Below are 16,542 nucleotides of genomic sequence, written 5' to 3'. Positions count from 1 at the left end.
GTGTGCGTGGGAGATAGATGGTGACGGCTCGGACGGTTTTCCCACTGAAGTGCTTCAACTTGGTTCCGTTGTGCTTCTTCAGTGTGTTAAGGACCGGCCCTGCCTCCGTCAGGTACCGTTGTCTGCGGGGGGAGAGAATCCAGCCACTGCTGCAGGCGGGGTAGCGTGGAGCTCGCAAACAGACGTGGATGTCGGTGGGTGTGATTGGCCGTGGAGAGGTTTCACCGCCTCTCCTAGCTTAAAACTGTCGAGCACTTATTGTACGTTTGTGTATGAGAGGGGGGAGGCGTAGATTGCGGGCAAAGTGAGAACACGCGTCTTAGAGAGCGTGATTAACAGGCGGGTGCAAGTAATCTTTGCCAACGGAGATATGAAAACTAAGTAGTTACTATCACTGGAGCTAGTCTGCAGCCTTCAGAAGAGCTACGGGGACACCCGGTAGTTCGCCACGGTTGTCAGCGGGGCCCAGCCCGGCTGCAAAGCAACCGTTAGTGCGAGTCCAGTTGAAGTTGTAGTAGTAGAATGCTTCAATACACACCTCGAACTTTAGAACGACCGAAGCTTCGCGCAAATTTTTCCAGACAAGTTTGTGGATGACTGGGCTTTGGTTATGCGGCAGACAACATGCAGGAACTGAAGAAACGTGTGTGAGATGGATATAGATGTATATCACACAAATTACACACAGGACGGAATGTCCTGTGTGTAATTTTATTTTGGTTTTCTTATTTTGGTTAAAATATGTTAAGAGACGTCGTTGCGTTTTTGCCGTTAACCTGACATGTAGCGTTTCTTTGGGGGCGTTTAAGTTTTTCAGCAGCAGAAGTAGAGCCGCGTGTGTTAGCTCGCGCTGCTGCTGAAGCTCTCGTTAGTTGGCGCGTGACGCGATGTGAGAGTTCAGACGGGAAAGCGAGCTTCTTCAGCTGATTGTAAACTTGTTTCAACAGTGAAAATAACAAGCCCCCTTCCCTCCCTCCACTCACAAGCCCCGCCCCTCTGTTTCCTAAACGAGGAGGGTTTCAAATGGCCACTTTGACTAAAGGGCCAGGAATAGTAGGTATTAAATGAAGGTTTGTGGTATTGTATCGCGGAATTTGCTCTTTGCCCTATATACATCTTCTCCACCCTCGTTTCCTCCAAGCGAAGTCCGCGTGCTGCCGCGTGCAGCGTCTTGCAGCGTCTTGCAGCTTTTAATGTTGACCGGAACAAATGACAGGAAAGCTGCACGCATGAAACCAGCATCAGCAAATGCTGTGCTGCCATCAGTTCTGTGTTACACAGGACCCAGCGTAACAATGTCTCTCCAATTTGCATAGATTATATGCTTTCCTCCTTAGGCCTGTGTGTTTTCCGCTGTATAACCGCACGCTATTGTAAAAAGCCTGCTTGCTTTTTGCACGGCCGCGTTTGCAACCTGTTAATCCCGATAGCCGTGTGGAGGCTCGCGCTGAGCCACTGGCCTGTCTCCATAGTTTAGGAAGGCTGGAGCTGATGGCTTGCATGCGGGCTGTTCAATGGAGACCGCACGGACCGTGTTGTCCAAAGCCCTTTTTCTGTTGTACTACTGTGAAATCAGATGAGCAGTGCAATATTAAAAGGGCATTGGCTGACACCCCCACCACACGCACGCACACACCCCATCCCCCTTACACTTGTCGGTCCCCTTTTCGCGTTCGTCCAAATCTTAGATGTAACAGGACATAATGTTAGCTTTAAGGTGACTGGAGTGCTAGTTGTAAAGCTACGGCTGTGTCACAGTTTAAACTGCCCCGTCTTTACTGTGTGTGTGCGTGCGTGCGTGCGCGCGCAGAGGTCAGCTGCTTTGACGATGTTGCACTACTGTATCATCGCTGAAGCAGTGCAATAGTATTGTCATAGCATTCGGCCTTCGCCCTCCACTCCCAGCAGCGGGGAGACGGATGCCGACAAACGGAGGAAAATAGCGAACAAACATTTCCGCGAGCAGCCATAACTTACGCTCCAGCATAGTAGTTCCATGTTTGCTCGGTCCCTCAGTGAACTGTGAGGCTCAATGGAATAAAGCCTGTAATCAATTTTTCTTTATCACTTAGTGATACAGTGAATTTCCAGTGAGAGATGAAATGCGTTTTATTTAAATTCCTAAGTAGCACGTAATGACTTTAAGTTTTACACATTTTTTTTTTTAAATAAAAGAGTCCCCTGGCTTAACGATGAATTTAGTCTTTTGTTTTTCTTGAGCTAAAAAAAAGTTGTATTTAGGAAAGTCCCTTAAGAACCCCTGCAGGTCCCCAGGGGGCAATTTGGGAGCCAGTGGCGAAGTTCAGAGGTTATTATGACAGGAAGAGTGTGTGGCTTTCCTATTCAACATGCTGCCTTATTTCTTCAGAGCCATCCAGGGCTTCTCTCCTGGACCCCGCCTCTTTACAAAAAAAAAAAAAGAGAACATTTTGTTCACAGGCTGCCTCAGTCTGCATTCACACCAGCTGTTCATACTAAGTAACTTTTTTTTAGGTCAACTGAGCCAACTTTTCTCACGTTTTGTTAGGAGTGAACTGTGCTTCCATGATGCGCCATTGTATGAAATCAGACTGAACTGAGACCCTCCTGGGTCAGCAGATAATCACAGGAGGGAGTGACTAAAATCACGGAAGAAGGGGAAACTGTTTTATTTGTAAAAGTCATATGATATTTACAGCACAGTCTCTAAACTCAGTGTGTGAAAGTCAGTCCGGCTCATTTAATGACACTGAGATGATTGAGAGATGATGATAATGAAAATGCAACAACTTTTTCTAATGCAGTGTGTGCTTATATTAGCACAAACCCTTTTCTTAAGTCCTGTAGACCTGGTCTTTCCAAAATGTATGAATTAACCTTAAAGATTTTAATGTGTAAGAAATGTGCTTAGTCTTGATTTATGTCCAGTCATCCAACTTTTTTGGGTTGTGTACTTTGTTTTTGTTTTTTTGTTGTTGTTATGTTTTTTTTATTTGTTGTTGCTGTTGTTTGTTTTTTTAAAATAACTGTCTGCAGTTTGTGTGGCTTTACGGTATGTGCACGTTTTCCTGGCGAAAATGTTAGGTTTTTTTTTTTTTTTAAAAGAGTAACTGTGTATGTCTTTGCTGTAAACATGCAAGTCTGTAGGTTAACGCTGCACGCTTTTTCTTAGTTCCTCAGAGTGTGAGTGGTGCAGTGCAGTGCTCCCTTTTTTTTTTCTTTTTTCCCTCTTTCTCTTTCAATTGGCTTTTCAAAGCATAATTTAAGTGTGCAGGCTTGAAAAAGTCACGGTGTGGGTGGCATGGGGGGTAAGTTTCCTATTTGAGGCAAGTCAGGGTGGGGGTGGTGGGCCTTGTTAAGGAATGTTGAGGGCAGGGCCACTCTGGTTGGGCGCAGGGGGTTAGAGAGAGAGAGAGAGAGAGAGAGAGAGAGACACACTTGCCTGTAGCTTTACTTAGCCAATTTTGCAAGTGACTGTGGAATTTGCTGCTTGTTGTCTGGCTCAAGGGGGAAGTGTTGTAGTGAGGTGTATACTGGAGATATTGTTTGCAGTCGTGTCTTTAGCTGCTTGTTCAGTCTCTTGTGTCTAATAATGTAATGAGAAGACTGAAAAACGAGAAACTATTAGTGTTGGGAAGGCCTGTTATTGTACCACTGGTGGATATCATGGTAATTATTAGTGGAGATTCACCCTTCTAGTTTTATGTAAATATGGCTAATGTTTAGGGTAGCATGGTTGTTAGCACTGTTGCCTCACAGTTCAATTCTACCATCAGGCCGGGGTCTTTCTGTGTGGAGTTTGCATGTTCTCCCCATGTTTCCATGGGTTTTCTCTGAGCTTCCTCCTAAAGTCTAAAGATATGCAGTGAGTGGGGTTAAGTTAACTGGTCACTCCAAATTGCCCATGGGTGTGAAGACGAGGTAATTATTTAAAAAAAAAAAAAAAAGCAGGATATGCATGTCATAGTAGTCCCTTGTTTTTAATGAACAATGTTACAGCAGCAGCTTTTGTCATTTTGTCCAAATGGAAATAGTAAAAGCTTCAATCAGCCAATTGTGTGCTGTCACAAATGCCAAAGTACAGTGGGAGAGGTTGGATGGCCAGCATGCAGACGCTTGCTGCTGTGATGGTGATGACAGGCAAATATCAGAGCAGACTGGCTCCATGTGAAATGCAGCCTATAGGGACGCTTCAAGCAGGAGAGAGTTATTCTGCAGCTTCTGTTAATGTGTCTCCTGACTGACCAGCTATATCTAGCCCCTCAAGCACAGCAGCAAGTAGATCCAGGTGTAAACGCACCTTAACCACCTCCAGAGGTGAGACATCCAGTTAAAAAGTCAATGTGTAAATGCTTCAAGGAGGCCACAGGAAGTTGCTGTACACAAACACATCCTGGTAGTGTTGTTCTCAGTTTCCATTTTATTTGCTGCAAATATGAATCAAATGTGTATAAACAAAGCACTTAGCATGATGAGCAAATAAAACAGATGGAGCTGGACTGGGAATCAACCCCAACCTGTTCATATGTTATGCTGTGAATAAATTCAGTTTAAATGCAGTTTGCAGTTGATTAGATCAATTATTCAACTGCTTCATTTGTGAAAGAAAATTAACCATGGTAGTATTATTATTATTATTATTATTATTGTTGTTGCGTGAAGGGGGTTATGGAGTAGATCAACGACGTGGTCAGGACCCTGACTATTTCTTGAGCACAAAGTGGGAGAGAAGAAGAGTGGAATTAAATTCATCTGTTGTCTCGAATGTCTTTGGTTTTATTGAATGTCACTGAAAATGATGTAGTCTGCCTAACATGCTTTCTGTTACCAAAAAAAGAGGGAGCGAGAGAGAGGTCATTGAAAGGACCAACAAAGATATTTATTCATCATGCAGTGAATAAGCTGGAAGCCCTTTAAACACACTAACCTAAAATGGAATAAATCATATTTATAAAACGGGGAAAATAAAGCCATTGGAAAACACTACAACACCCCTTTTTCAAGAAGATGTGAATTTAATTTTTCTGCAAAGAGTCCAACATTTGAAAACTCCCTGTGAAAAAATAAACTCTTTCAACTTACTTAAATTAGTATACAGTCTGTCTGAAAAAAATGTGATTGCTTTACTAGTTCAAAATTCTCTAAACATTTCTAAAATGTGAAAGAAGAGTTAAGTTAACGAATGTGTGTAAGCTAAGTTCTATAAATTGAAGAAATTAAATTGAAATTCTTTCACACTTGTTTTCCTTTTTTCCATTTAGGAAAAAAAAAAAAGGTTCCTCAGTTAACAGGGAGCCCTTACAGCCATTACTCGGTTGAAAGATGACATGAGTCTGCTCCCAGTTACACTAGGATATAACAATGCAGTCTTACAGTTTTGGAAATCTAGAAAAATAGTTTAGAAATACTCCATTTCTCATGTGCATGTTCCCCAAAATTATTTTTCTTTTGTCCAGCCTCATGTCACCAATTTCATTTCAAAAAAACATACAACTCTAGTGTTTATAAATAAAAATAAATGAAATGAAAAGTATACACCAGTTGCTGAACTTCTATGAAAATAACAATTTTGGAAACCTGGCCTGTTATTCTTGTACTGCTGGTCCTAATGCGAATGCAAGTTGAAAGGTCCGAGTTCTTTTGTCAGTAGTCAGTACTGTATAAATTATGATTAAAAAACAAAAACAAAACAACAAAAAACATGTCTGTCGCTTTGGATGAAGAGTGCAATACAATTCTGCACACCAAGCATCCACTTACCTTTATTCAACTTCTAAAATAAAAATTTGACAATCGTAATGCAAACAGGAAGCAGAAAATTGTACAGAGACTGAATGAGATACACACACACACACACACACACACACACACACCCACACATATAAATATCTTGGAGAGGACAAAGAGCTTGTTCAGCATCCCATGATTAGAACTAAAACTGCATCGTTCCTCCTGAATCTGAGGTTTGACGGGCTCTTGTGTCCGTTAACCTGATGTGGACATTAGCAGGGAAGCTGAGCAGTGTGGTCTTCCTGTAGTTGGAGCACACCCTCCAGTCCTTCCTCTTAAACCACCTTAATCTGCCAGTCGAAAGGCATTGAATGTTGCCTAACAGAATCTTTTCGAGGCCAACCAAAAGTCTCGTTCCATGCCCTCACCAAATGCCTCCCACACGTATTGATTTTTTTATTTTTTTTTGGCTTTAGCTACTTCCATCTACCAATTTTCTTTGGGAGAACCTACCAGGAGCAAAGGCCTCTAACAACACGGCCATGGTAAGGTGGTAATACATGGAGGGGTGGTTTGTCAAAAATATCCTTGTATCATTTTCCCACAGCTTATCACTGATGGGTGTGGCAGCTAGTTGTAGGAGTGTTGTCTATTATTATTATTATTATTATTATTATTATTATTAGTGTTGTTGTTGTTGTTTTGGTAACACTCTTTTTGATACAAAGAAGAACTATCTTCACTTTTTAAATTGGCTTTATTTATTTTAAATCAGACTTTTCTACCTGTCTGGCACTTGTTGGCTTTGTGAATAATAGTGATTTGAGGTTTGGTAGCCAGCCCTTTCGCTCCATTAACGCTTGTTTTGACACATCATTTAGAGCAAAAATGTATTATTTTAAAAATGTGTGTGTGACATTTGTATCAAAGAACAGATTTACATTTTTTTTAAGTATTCATGTGGGGATGACCATTTATAGCCACTTCACAGACTTTTTCGTTCTCTCATTTGTTATGTAATAAGTCATAAGATGATGATGATAATCATTTTATTAAGGTTTCCGAGTTAAACATAGAACAGTGAAAATGGGAATAATTTCATTGTATAACTACATACACATAACTGATTTTTCCACTTTATATTTTTTAATTGTCAGTTTAAAAACCAAAAACTTATATTAGAATATAAAAACTACTATGTTGGGTATAAAACAAGGTTTGAGTTCAGTATATTGTTTGCCACTTCTTTTAAAGTTCTGTTTTCCTTGTTGCGACCTCTTAATGTCATTTTTCCTTTTTTGACTTTCAAAAAAAAGTACATTTCTTGATCACCTGTGAAACAAATTGATTTTTGTTTTATTGACTTTTGCAAATTTGTATATTAAACTGTGAGGGCTAGAAATGAACTTAAATACAAAAGTTCATCATAAAACTGTTTTCAGTAAGTGGTGTGTTCTGAAAATAAGCCCATTAAAAATGATTTTCTCCTGTGAAACCATGCATTTCTGGATTACTTTCAGCATAGTGATATTTTCAAATCATTCCCTAGAAGTCAGATTATGGCAGCTTCCACTGGTCCGTCTGCCATTTTACCATGGACCTCAAATAGAAAACACACAAACTTGTCTTTTAAACTGATCTGACATTCATGTTGAGCTTTTTTTTTTTTTTTTTTTTTTTTTCTTTTTTTTTTTTCTGGTTTTTCTGGGGGGTTTTCTGGTGTCGTGATTGCCGTTCTCCAGCTACGGCTCAGTGGTTTTCATTTTAAGTGTCCAGTTTCCAAAGCCAGGTCTTCTTATCCGGTAAGTAGTGCACTTCACTTCAAAAAACGAGGAAAAAAAAAAAAGACGAATGAAATTTTGTGTTCCTTAGGGGACGTAACGTGTCCTCTTTGTGTGTGCCAGCACAAAGCACATTGACAACATTAGTAGTGCATTGGTCATTACCTGCTCTGCTCCTCCCTGGAAGTTCCTCCAGTCCTCTAAATCTCACTGTTTTGATGCACTGGAGGAATCCAGCAAACATCATAGAGGCAAAGGTGCTAACCAGAAGCATTCACAGCCAACTTGACATGCACAAGAAGGACCTAAGCCACATTTATTTATTTATTGATTTTTAATGGGACCATTCAGAAGTAGTAGACAGCAGAAACAAATAACAGGAGAAAGGTATACAATCAAGATAGATATCTAAAACAAAAAACACATTCACAGTGGTCTCTCTTTAGTGTGGCTGCTTCTAATAATGTGGTGATTCTAACAAAAATCACGAGCATTCCCTCGTTGCTAAATGTAATTGTGAAGTTCAATTAGATTATGTCGTCCACTGCAGGCGGGCAATAGTTGTTGGGGTGTTTTTTTTTTTTGTTTTGTTTTTTTAAATGTATTTAATTTTCATCTGAATAGTCCACGATGCTCTACCATTTTTAATTAAACCAAGTCAGAATTGGCCACGGAGTCATCAGGAGGTATGGGACATTGTCTATTTATGTGATATGAGAGCGAGCTGTAAAATAATTTTCATTTGCATTTTTTTTTTTCTCTGTAGCATCTCAAATAGATAATTACTACTTGGTTTGATTTTAAATTGTTCACTTTTTGTTTTGCTTCAGATTGATAGTTTTAGCAAGAATAAAAGAAACCAAAGATTTTGTTTTGCAAGATTTCAAGTTAATGTGAACACATGCATTGGTCTGTTGTCTTACTAAACCTTGTATTCCTAACTTTGAGTGTGAAAGCATTTAGGCTGCAGAGTCAGATGCTCCTCTCACCTCACACTGACAGAAGAATGGTGTGTCACCTTGCAGACAAGCCCCTATCAGTATTGCCTCTGCTTTCACTAGAGTTAACAGAGTAGTGCAATATTGCTTATAGGGTCTTGGCTTTGAGGGATGGTCTTCCTCTGCCCTCAGGTTTGTTACTCTGTCAGTGTGCAGCTGGTGCTCTTGCTCCTTCCATTCCTTTACACTGCTGCAGGTCTCACTTACGTTAAATATGCAGTGTAATGCACGCTTTGAGGATTGTCAGGATTGTAGCCTTGCAGTAACGGAAGTCAGCGTTACTGCTACTGAAGGTGTTTCAAAGCATGTTGGATGAAAGAGCAGTCTGCCTGCTCTCCAGTGAATTTGTTGTTTTAAAGTGTCAATCTCTTGTTGGTAAACTGGGAGCCGTAACCCTCATCCAGCCGACTGAGTCCACACAGACCCCTGATCTATTTTTTTTGTTCATATCTCACATGTGTTGTTTTTTGTTTTGTTTTTGTCATTCCAAACTTTGCCAGTCATTGTTTTTTATTTCTGCTTCGTTAATTGCTTTTAAATATACGAATGTTCAAAAAACAACTCTACCTACAATATTTAATGTTAATAAATCGAACTATTCATTCAGTTTCTGTTTGTCACGGGTTCTAAATTAAAGTGTCATACAATATCAAGAGGGGTAAGAGTACTTTTGTCAATCTTTTTAAAGAAGAAAAACTCATCTTGCATGGGGAGCTTCCCACAGTGGAAGTTATCAAAACAGTTGCAATGTCAGCAGATCTACTTGAGACAGACAGATGTCCTGGCCATGCCACAAATGAAAAGGAGAGGTGATACGTTAAAATTGCAAGCCCCGATTGGATCACCACTGACCCTCCTGGGAGTGAGGAAACCTCCAGCTGCCTAACACTCAGTTGGAAAATCTCCTTGGAAAAGGTGTTATCCTTAAGAAAAACACAGGAAGGTCACACCTGTTTGCTGCTCTGGTCACAGCCAGTCTAAGCATAGCATGAGGAAAATTTGTGTGCTGCAACTGTCTGTAGTTTGTTTTAGCTTTAGCTGTTTATATTTCTTTGCGTTCCCTATGTCACAATATAGATTTCCAGCAAAGGGCCCATCTTATCTTAATGACCTTATCGTATCGTATCACCCCATTAGAGCATTTTGCTCTCGCACTGCAGGCATACTTGTTTTTCCTAGAGTATTTAAAAGTAGAATGGGAGGCAAAGCCTTCAGTTTTCAGGCCCTTCTTCTATGGAATCAGACAGACACTATCTCCACTTTTAAGATAAGGCTTCTCACTTTCGCCAAAGAGCTTGCTCATAGGGGGTCATATGATTGTTGGGTGTTTTCTGTATGTATTACTGTAGGGTCTACCTTACAATAGGTTGCCTCAATGCCTTGACACAACTGATGTTGTGATTAGGTGCTGTATAAATTTATAAAAAAAAAAAGAATTCCAGCAACTGTTCTTTGCCACTGCTTTCCTATGTGAAAGACTTTAGTCATAAATTTTATGCAGAGTAGTTCTAGACCCAGTCAATCGATGAAGAGTCTATACTCAATGGCCTCAGGATCACATCTGGGATCTGCAGTCCGAGATTGAAGTGTTCTCTTGGGGAGATACGGTACTATATAGTCTTTAAGATAAGATGGGACCTGATTATTCAATACCTTGCATGTAAGGAGGATTTTAAATTTTAGACTGAATAGAGAGAAATATGCTCTTTCTTTCTAGTCCCTGTCTTTATACTAGATGCAGCATTTTGGATCAACGGAAGGCTTTTCAGGGAGTTTTTAGGACATACCGATAATAACGAATTATAGTAGTCCAGCCTAGAAGTAATAAATGCATGAACTAGTTTTTCAGCATCACTCAGAGACAGGATGTTTCTAATTTTAAAGATATTGTGCAACATCTGAGACCTTACCATGGACAAATCCACAGAAATAAGATGTCATAGCATTGTGTGAGTGTGGATGCAGTAACCTTTAAGAGGGTTGTTACAAAACCTGGACAAAAATAACACTGTAGATATGTTGAATGTTTATATTTTGGCATGAACTGACCCTTTAAATATCAGACTGATAAAAGGCTCTTGAGAGAAGAAATATCTCATCAGTGACTGAAATCATTGCTGTGCTCACTGATTGGGTTGAAATGGATACAAATGAAGCAGTCCATGTCTGACAGCTGGTCTTGTGGACACTGCCACTCCATTCTAAACTCTGAGGCTTGTTGCTGACACTCATCAGTGCACATATGAAAGCGTTCTGCTCCTACACGATTCTCACTTGGCAAGAGTACATTTCCCCTGTTATGCTTGTATGTGCAGTTACACGTGTCCTCAGCTTTTTGCTGCAGTATTTTGTGAATGTTTAGGTCTCTGGTAGCACAACACAAAGGCTAAAGTTAGTTCATGATGTGTGCACAGGAGATTTACTCACAGCCTGATGAAGAGGAAATCCTCCTCTTCACTTTGCCCTTTGGCTTTCGGCATGGCAGCGACAGGATGCTCTCTGCTTGACACTCTTTCCCTGTTGCACTACTGTGGGAGATGCAGCAAGCAGTGCAATAATGAAAGGGCATCAGTCAGCTGAGCCTGACATCCTGCCCTAAGGTGGGCCCCTGAGCAAGGCAAACACACTAGTAACTCAGTGTATCCTTACTTTCATTAGGACCGTTACTAAAAAAAAAAAAAAAAAAGCTGAATCAAATGATTGTGTTTAATTCCAAGCTGCGATGATGATACTGATTGATGATGAAATTCAGAAAGAATGTGAAATGGGATAGAAAAACATTTGATTGGTTGGTGAACAGTGTAACATGTTGGCACGTGGATGTGGTAGGTTTCTCTGGTTATTGCAATAAAAGTCCTGTTGAGAAAATGTAACCGTTTTGTTCTGTGTGTAGAAAACTGGGCTACTTTGGCAACGACACATCCAACAGCATGTCATACAACTTATGTGCTGTGTTGTTTCAGTCCTGTTGTTAAGCCACAGAAAATGTTATTACTTTACTAAAGCAGACAGATTGTTAAAATATCCCATGGCTACAAATGTACAGGAAAAAACAAAATCATTCTGAAATTATAACATCTGTGAAATGCAATGAAAAACAGATTTATTTATTTTTTTGTTATAGACAAACCAAAATATATCAAAGACGGCTGTTTACCCAGTGTTCTCCAATCCAATTCTAATTTGAAATTGGAATCCTCAGTTAAAAAGGACTTGTGATTTTATCCCAGAGTTATGTATCAGAAGCACCTGTGGAGACATAGGTGAGAATCTGGCCTGTTCACAAGAGCCTGGTGCATGATGTGATGTTATTTATTTATTTGGAACCACAAATCTAAGGACCAGTGTTTGGGATCTTGCTGGTTACAACCTTAGTAACTCATAACTTTATGTGGCCGTGACCATTTACTGCTGCCGTCTTAGACCTCATAATTTCTGGGAAGTTTTGTCTGACTTTAGCACATTTTGACATTTCTCTCAGAAAATGCTGTATTTTTTTTCCCTCAGAGCATTGTCCCACTCCTTAATTTTTTTTTAATTTACAAAAATAATGGTAGATCACTGCCACAGAAAGCTTACCCAATAGTTACTGCTAAAGCTAATTTAAATTTGTTTTTTGATTTTAAAGTATAGTTATGATTAAAAAAAGAAGAAGGGAAAAAAAGCTTTACATGCGTCTCCAGAGTTGAGCTAATAACAAAAGAACTATCTTCAACTAAAAGGGAACAAAATTTTCTGGCACAACTTCACCTACTCCTAGATCTGATGATGTGAAAACTCCAGTGACACTTAAAGTATTGGGGAACAAATTTATTAGGTGAGCAACGCATTTTGGCTTGTGGCCTTCATCAAGGCTATTGCAAAAATACCAAACAGTTTGTATTTAAATAAAAGTTATATCAACCTGTTTGCATTTTTCTGTGTAATTTTGAGTATGAATTACTTTTGGACATGTGGGTAATTCCCTCCCCCCCACTCCCCCTTTTTAATCTGTAGTGGTTCAGTCCAGAACCTATTTGGGCTGTGTCCTAGCCAATTAACCATTCCACCTGCTAATTGATTAGCTTGTTTATTTGTGAATTGTTTTTTTCTGTTTCCTGTTCTTTTTTTTTTACGAGTTTCTTTTTTTTTCTTTTTTTTTTAATTTAATAAAACCGGATTTGGTTTCCTGCGTTATAAAGGAAGCCATGATGTAGAAACCACGCTGTTTTATCTTCAGCCATGATGCTTCTGTGAAACACTGGAGGCACACAGGCCAGCTACTGCAACACACTGCACTTCCTTCTCATAGGTGGGTGGTCACATTTGTATTTCCTCTGCACTGCCTGCTGGGATTCATGCGAGGAGAGACTGGGAATCTCTGCATCCCCACTCCACTCAAACGTACGCTGTGCTTCTTAACAGTCCTCACTCCTGCTGGTTAAAGAATTTCCTTAAAGACAACGGTCCATATTAACGGGTCAAAACTAAGAGGTTTTGACAAAAATGGAACGATTTAATGCGTGTGTTTATGTGGCTGATATCCATGACTCCTGACGTCTGCAACTATGCTGAGCTCTGATACCGGCGCAAAGGCACGAGCTGCATGCTGCTGAGCCAGACCCTCTTTGCCTTTTATGGCACTTTAGCACCACATGCTGGACACGGAAAAGAACCGCAGTAGCTGGCAGCGCAGAGCCATTTTTCATTAGGGTGAAGCTAACCCTAACAGGGTACGTTCCAAAAGCATTTCCTACCTACTATCCGGTCGTTAAGTCTGACGTCACTAGCCGTGTCTGGGCCTAAACTCCGCTGCCGGTCCATATATCAAACGATCACTATGGCATTACTGAGAGTTGAAAAACTGTCTAAAGTCTTTCATCTTTAATAAAATGATCGGCGTTCTGCTCTACCAGGTGTAACAATTGAGTTTAACATCCAGGCATCCATGAAAACGGAATTTATGACACATTTAACGGAGTTAGAAGTTAGCAGGAAGTTAGCTCGCTAGCTTCTATCTAAATACAATATAGCATGCCCTGACTGCGGGGTTTTGGAAACAAATTAAAACATACAGCTCTGTTATCACTTCCAACATAAATGAAGACCGAAAACTAAACAGCAGTGACGTTTGTAGGGTTACTGAAGTTTGGGTAGCTGGTATATAATGATGTGCTACGTGACCGCTAGCGACACAGCTATGTTAGCATAATATAAACAAGCTAACTTTTTTTTCACTCGATAAAAGTTAACGTGAGTGTTCTCAGTGGTCAGGAACAAATGTAATCGCATGGCAGGATGCTGTAAAAGGACCAAACTTCAGCCAGGAGAACAACTGAGATGATCGATCCACAATACGGGGTTAGTCATTCATATACTCGGGGTATGGCTCAGTTGGGAAGTGCATCTGTAACTGGAAGGTCGCCGGTTCGATCCCCGGGCTCTCTGTCCTGGTCGTTGTGTCCTTGGGCAAGACACTTACCCTACTACCTACTGGTGTTGGCCAGAGGGGCCGATGGCGCGATATGGCAGCCTCGCTTCTGTTAGTCTGCCCCAGGGCAATTGTGGCTACAACCGTAGCTTGCCTCCACCACTGTATGAATGCAAGAGTGAATGAATAGTGGCATTGTAAAGCGCTTTGGGTGCCTTGAAAAGCGCTATATAAATCCAATCCATTATTATTATTATACTGCTGCATGGGCTGGGCTGTAGTTACATCCTAAGGTTTTAAAAACTGAGCTTAAATAAATGATTAGCGGTAATAAAAGTCGAGGGAGGTCAACAGTGATCACTGACTGTTTTAGGAGCTTTTTCCCCCCCCCCCGCTTTCCTCAGATATTTTTATTAAAGTTTCTGCATCCATTTTTACAAAAGACAAATTGAACAATGTGCCGTTTTCTTTTTGAAGAACATAAAACAATATGAAACATACACTCCCACCTCATAATTATAGGAGTACCAGTGGGTGTACAAAAAGAAAAAAGAAAGGGTCCAATCTAATAATACGAATAGTAAACCCTGGAGTACAAGATAACAGTTCCTGAGTGTACAAGAGAGATGTGGAGAGTTTCAGTGTTTTAGGAGCTTTTTGAGATTAAATAGAAGAAAATACAAAACATTAAACGCAGACTACTTAGGCCCGGAAGTAGGATTCGTCACGTCATCACTTAACGACCGGATTCCTGACCTTGGTGACTTTTTCACCTAAAATTCAGTAGGAGAAAAATCTAATGACTTAGGAAAAGAGAAGAGCCGTGTGTTGAGAATTGGAACGACACTCGTAAACCCAATATGACGCTGTGTTGAAACTACAATGTGCAGAAGATAGACCACAAAACGTGCATCTCACTTGTAAACGTTTTTGTTTGTTTTTTTAATAACCTGTCCTGTTATTTCAATGGCAGAATCATGGTCTGAGTGCTTTGAGCGCTGTAGACCATCTGTACCTTCCTCTTGCTAACGGTTTTGTTTATTTTTAGTATTCACGTTGTTAACGACAATACAAATGTATGTGCTCAAACAAAAACAAATAAAAGTGTTAAACCAACTTCCCCTTATCACTTAGCCCACACAATTGTAACTTCAAAACAATGAAGGTACGTACTACAAGAAAAGGCTTTTGTGTTTCTGTTCAAGGAGTGAAACTATGGAACAAACTGAATATGGAATTAAAGCAATGTCCAAACATAAAACTGTTCAAAAAGAGTTATAAAAATATGATCTTCTCGATCTATAAAGAAAAGGAAAATATTTAAATTAAGTGAATGTCTCTATTTAAAAACAAACAAACAAAAAATTCATGATGTGATATTATAGTATATAGTATATCAGAAATCTGTTCACTATTTTTATTACAAATTATATCAGTAAGGAAGCTGACTAAATATTCACTGATAATTTATGGGACAGGGGTGGGATTAAATAAGTGTATACTTCTTCCCACTCCCTTTCAACATGTAAATTAATCAGAATGTTTTTTTGTATGTAATTTGTATAGTATATTTTTTTTCTCTCATTTCTTTTCTAAATGTACTTGTATATTGTTCACATGTTGAAATAAATTACCAATCAATCAATCAATCAATCAATCAATAAATAAACAAGGAATCAAGGACATGTATAACCATAGCTACAGTGATAGATATAATTCAGATACAATTGGGCAGATTTATATATACTGTCAGTCATCAACTTTATCAGCTTCATATTCTTCCAAAAGCAGTTTTCGAAAGATCTTTATGAACTGAATAATGCTTGAACATTGCTGTAGGTCCACAGGAAAACTGTTCCACAGTTGTACCCCACAAATGGTATTACCTTTAGTATTACCATTTTAACCCTTGTCCGTGCTTAAGAGTCTTCAAATTTAATTTTCCCCTCAAATCATAGTCCCCTTCTCTGTCAAAAAACATCCTTTGTACATTTCCTGGTAACATATTGTATCTGGCTTTGTACATAATTTTTGCAGTTTTATATTTTATAAGATCCATAAACTTCAGGATTTTTAATTTCTAGAACATGTTCAAAAAATGTTAGTGTGGTCTCTAAATCCTGCTTTAGTAATCATCTTGATTGCTTTTTTCAAAATTTTACATAATGGTTGAAGTCAAGGGCGTAGATTTGGCATGGACGGAATTGACATGTCCCCACCAATATCCAGTGATTATTGAATTGTCCCCACCAATAATTTGATCTCTTCGAGTAAAGAAAAAAAAAATAGAAAGAAAAAAAAAAACGATCTGTCAACGTCTCATTCACCTAGCGGTGCAGAAAGAGTTACGCTCTCTACTGGAGTCCTACCTCATGTGACAAATATGGCCAATGTTATTGGCTGTGCCTTTCAGGGAGCTCTGTTTAGTTTTAGCAGCGGCAAGCCTGCGCTGAGAGTACCCGGAGGAGGAGAGGAGGATGGCAGCAAAAAGAAGAACCTGGATATAAGAAAGTATTTTTCAAAGAAACCTGTAAGTCACTTAAAGTCAAGTTCACTCATAAAATGTGTCCGTCATAATAACGTTACAGGCAATGCTAGGCTTTGGCCCACATCAGTCTAAAATTGTATGTAACCATAAATAACG

This window comes from Rhamphochromis sp. 'chilingali', assembly GCF_963969265.1.
Source record: "Rhamphochromis sp. 'chilingali' genome assembly, chromosome: 10".
NCBI classification, from domain to species: domain Eukaryota; kingdom Metazoa; phylum Chordata; class Actinopteri; order Cichliformes; family Cichlidae; genus Rhamphochromis; species Rhamphochromis sp. 'chilingali'.
The sequence above is the reverse complement of the archived record's forward strand: the minus strand, read 5'-3'. Positions refer to the sequence as shown.